Raw genomic sequence first — 5,232 nt, forward strand, 5'->3', positions numbered from 1 at the left:
TCATATTTCAGAACCTAATTTGACTCTTTCCACAAATTTATCCAACCAATGTTCATTTGCCTATTCATCAATCTAAAATTCACAAAAAAAAAAAATTAAAGGAAGCATAGAACAGACTTTAAATGTGTAAATGATTGCGAATAAAGCTTCAATTAGACATTCTGATTAAAGTAAGCCCAAAGTTCATATTTCAGAACTTATAGTGATAATTTCCACTCATTCTTAATCAATGCAAATTTAAAAGAAAACATAGAAACGTGATATGAAAGAATATTTATGCATTGGACTCATGAAGACAATGCTCAATACAGAATCATTTCCAAAAGGAATTATAAAATGCAAAGAGACAAAGTCTAATTCGTTTTTTCCTCAAATCAAAACAACACGAAAATGACTCTCACATCATCGATTAAGAACACATAATAAAAAAAAATCAAGATAACATAATCACCAAATATACAACACGTAACATCAAGAACGGTAGTATTATTAACGAGAAACAAGAATTACAAGAAAAGTTACCGAATAAAAGACGAGCGAGAACGCAACAAAATCGAAGCTACCAAAAGTGCGATAAAACCCTAGAACTCGCGTCGCTCTATCTACTCCTAAGACGAAAAATGAAAAGAAATATATTTGTTTCTAATCTCCGTGTAAGTCTCTACAAAGTGTATTTACAAAAGCCCTTTTATAGGGTGAAAGAAAACGAAAATGAAAATAAAGGGAGAAGAGAACCTTGCTTCACTTGGACGCTTCAATCTTCGCCCTCCACGTGGCAACGCCGGTCAGCTCCTCTTCTTCTCCGGGCAGGATCTGTCAGCTATGGAGCTCTTCTCCCTTTCTATTTTGCTGTGCGCGCAGAGCATTTGTCTCGAATAGTTGCTGGAACAAAGACCCCAAGGAAGCAACTGCCAAAACGCTGTCGTTACAATAATTCAGCTCAAAGTCCAGCCCATTTCACATCAATTCTTCAATAAAAACGGCCCAATTCTTCAATTAACCTTCGGGGTTACTTCCTGTACCTCCCCAATTCTAACCCTCACCCTCCCATTCCATTTTTAAGATTTGTTTTATTAGTTTACTTTTTATATTAATTTTCAGATATTTTAATAATGAAATTTATATGTTTTGATGTATTATTTTTAAATATATTTTTAACGTATAAATGGGAGAGTGAGAGTTGCAGAGAGCGTTTGGAGGAGGAGCGTTTCAAAAGCTTTGGTGGGGGTGGGAGTGGGAATACGAAGGAGAGGAATTTGAGTCTGTGTGTTTTGACTGAGGCAGACTGTAAAAGAGTAGGTTAACTTTAGTAAATAGGTGTAAAACGGTAAAAATAAAAAAACATAAAGATAAATTTTGTATTTAAAAAAAAATCCAAAAAAATTGGGGGGTGGGGGTTGAAATTGGGGAGTTACAGGGAGTAACTCCCATTAACCTTTCAGCAGCTTCAAATGTCCAACATCAGCAACGTTCCAGCAGCCAATCCATAGCGTTGTTAATTTGCATTGCAGCTGCAGCGGCCCACTTGTTTCTTTTAATCAATACAGCAACAACGGCCCATTGGCAGCAGCTCCAGCAACTATGCCCAGCTTATGCAGTGGCAGCAGTCTTCAATTCAACAGATTCAGACACCACCCAATTCATTTTCTGCAGCACAAAGCTTCCAATAAGCAGCTAAAAATATTACAAATTTCATTATGTTTATATTGAGCTAACTATAAAATATAAAATATAAAATATAAAATCTAAAATCTATAAAATTATAAATTATAATATTAATAAGATTAAAAAATAACGAAATAAAAAATAATAAAATTATAAGATGACAAAATTATTATCTTAATAACAAATTTAGATTTTGACGACACAAGTAAAAGTTACTAGAAGACACTAAAATCAAATTTAAACTTAATATTTATTCTAACTACTCAATTCCACTATTCTAATTGCCAACATCCTTAACTTGTCATACAATACAGTTTCACATACCCGCCTCACGCAGCACACTTCGCGCGCTCCCTGAAAACCCTAAACTTTACCTTCAAGCTTTTCGATCTGCGATTGTGATCTTCATCTCTTCACCAAAAGAATGGGTGAAGCTGTGGAAGCTGAAGAAAGACCCAAATTCAGAGATATCAGAAGCTATTTCTGCGAGCTCTGCGGTATCCGGAGGTCCAAGAAAATTCTCATCACCTCTCACGTGAATTATGGGACGTAAGTAATAATTATAGTAATTATGGGAATGCAGGAAATAAAAGCCTTGTTTGTCTCTGGGATTAGGGCCAAGCCCAAAGCTATTCTGCATCACCCGTAAGCCCAACATTCTTACGAATCAGTTAACAATAACAGCTACAGATAGTATGAACAACGCGCGATAATGGTATTTGTGTTTTTTAATTTCTATTTATTTTATTAAGTTAAAATTTAATTATTGTAATAATTTTTACTATATATATATATTAAATTTTTCTACTTCATATATTAATAATTTAATTAATAATATAAATTAATAATAATTTTTATTTTATTATCTATTTATTTTATTAAGTTAAAATATATATTATTGTAATAAAGAAACTTGTTAGAGCTAAGTTGGAATGCGTTTTTCAAAATCAATACCATTTTATTTATTTTTTACATAATTTAGTTTAAATGAACCAGCTCTTATACACAGCTAAAAAAAACTAAACATAACACTTTTTATCTGCATCTATACTTTACTATTAGTTTTTTTTACATACATTTTTTTTTTTAATTTACTTTTTAAATAGTCGTTATTTTAAACTAAAATAATTACATTTATTTCTATTTTTTAAATGATTGTTAATCTAAATTTAGTTATTTTATAAATGAAAATAATTATTTTATCATTTTATCTTTTTAATAATTATTATTTAAATTCAAATAATTATTTATAATAAAAACTATTTAATAATAAAAATGATATATATTATTTAATTTCATAGTTATTTTTAATAAAAATCATTTTATAATTTAATAACTTTTTGCTAGAATAGAAAGAAAGTGGACACACAAACGTAGGGCATATATTTCTCCTAGTATATATAAAAGATATTACGTTATAGGTCCTTCGACTGTTCATAAATTTTTAAATAATCTTTCTATTACCAGAAAACCGTAACCTTGTATTGTATTTAACAAAGTTGAAAGACATTAACATAAATTAAGGGACTTAATTGTAAATTGCTTGGACATCTAATTAATTTTCTTTTTTCGAATAGTTCAAGGTCTTGCTACATTTCTTTTAAGATTTTTCAAAAAAAAAATAGGAATAAAAATAATACAAACTCTTAATAGAAATAGAAATGAAAGATATAATTGTAAAAATTGGATATACCAAAATTATGATTAAAAAAGACAGCATAATTATGAAGTATTATTATTCCATTTTGAAGGGTAAATATATAAAGTATGAGGGGCTTTGAAGTTCAATGGATGTTATTGAGAGATAGATATTCATATTCCTTTTTATTGGTTGTTACTTTCAACTTCATCATTGTGTGTGCAAACATCTCATCATTTCACATCACAATTTCTTGTTCTTTCTAATAATTTCCTTATACTGCAAATCTATTGAAAATAAGAAACAAAAATGGCGTATAGTGTATATACATCTTTTTTCAATCTTTATTTTTTCTATAAGAGATATAAATAATAATTAAAATTGAAATTATATTATTCAATGGATGAATTGAGTTCATGGATTTAAAGTCTAATTGATTATCATTATTCGTTAATAATTATAGTAATCTTTCTGTCCACACATGTATAGTTTTAAATTTAGACAAAATCTTAAAATTATAAACAAAATTTACCAAGATATAAAATATTATTTCTAAATATCGGTGAAGGAAAAATATATTAATTTTATAAGAAACATAATCCATTAATAATTATTAATGGATATATCTAAGTTTTATTAGAGTTTCTAAAGATTAATAAAAACATATTTTCTTTACTAAGAGGGTAGATAACAACATAAGAAAATCTTAATGGATATTTCACTATACAATAAAGAAACTCCAATATATAAAATATAGAATAAAATCTTTTTCCATGCTAACTTGTTTGCACAAGCTTACATATGATAAATAGGTTCTTCTCATTTTTTTTTTCACTTTTTAGTGGCTTATTTTCTTTTCTCACAAGAGGAACTCATAGCTTTTGTCTCTCTATCTTCCACTTTGCATCCTTCCTACAAATATGATGCAAATTGTTACATTATTTTAAATGGTATAATGAAAAACTCCAAACAGATAAATGTCAAATTTTCTTTTTCTTAATTAAGTCAATGTGAGTCTAATAAATTGGTAATCTATTTGACAAATCTCTTCCTCAACAATTTGTTGGCCAAATTGACTTTCATCTTATAGATAACAAATTTTCTTCTAAATAAGATTATTGTCATCATATCTGACCTATTCTTATCTTTATAGATTTTTTTAATGACAATCACTTAATCTTTAATGAATCCCATATCTAATGATGTCAAGCTTCAACATGATTTGACATTGAATGAAAAATCGAGTCCTTATAGAAATGAATTACATTTTGACTATCATAATATAAAACATAAATGTTTTTGCATCCACAAGGACTCTTTAGCAGCTTTTGTAACAACAATATATTTTGCATCTGTAGAAGAACTTAGCCAACTCCCTTTTAGGACTTTAAATTTCATTCTTGTCATGACCAACAATCACCATGTCATCAACGTAAAGTAAGAGAATAAGAAATTTTACATTAAGAAATTTCTTCACAAAAATACAATGATCAAAAGATGTTTTGTTATATTCGTGATTCATCATGAAGAAATCAAATTTTCTATACCACTACCTTAGAGTATGTTTTAGCTCATACAATATCTTTATCAATACACAAACAAGATTACCTTTGACTGCAAAATCTTCAGGTTATAGATCTCTTCCTCCAAGTCACCACAAAAGAAGGTTGTTTTCAAATCAAGTTTGTCAATTTCTAAATTTGAACTTGATGCCAAGCAACTACCACTCTGATTAACGACATTTTAACTATGGGTGAAAATATCTCTTCAAAATTAATTCCCTTCTTTTGAATAAAGCACTTTACAACCAACCTTACTTTATTACCTTGGTTGTGAGCTATTATCCTCTAATTTCAATTTGAACACCCATTTATTTTCTAGTGTCTCTTCCTTTGAGGCTCCTTCACCAGTTCGAAAGTATGGTTCTT

The 5,232-nt window shown here is 28.8% G+C and overlaps 1 long non-coding RNA gene across 1 annotated transcript; it reads right to left on the reverse strand.

Annotated features, from left to right (window-relative positions):
* Window positions 1-1,235: 1,235 nt before the first annotated feature.
* Window positions 1,236-2,223, reverse strand: LOC111241691. The gene is made up of 3 exons (XR_002667962.1): window positions 1,990-2,223; window positions 1,436-1,647; window positions 1,236-1,285 (listed from the first exon to the last, which is right to left on the reverse strand). It is a non-coding gene; the product is annotated as an uncharacterized LOC111241691 (long non-coding RNA).
* Window positions 2,224-5,232: the final 3,009 nt, after the last annotated feature.

Source organism: Vigna radiata, chromosome 5 (genome assembly GCF_000741045.1).
Source record: "Vigna radiata var. radiata cultivar VC1973A chromosome 5, Vradiata_ver6, whole genome shotgun sequence".
Lineage (NCBI taxonomy): Eukaryota > Viridiplantae > Streptophyta > Magnoliopsida > Fabales > Fabaceae > Vigna > Vigna radiata.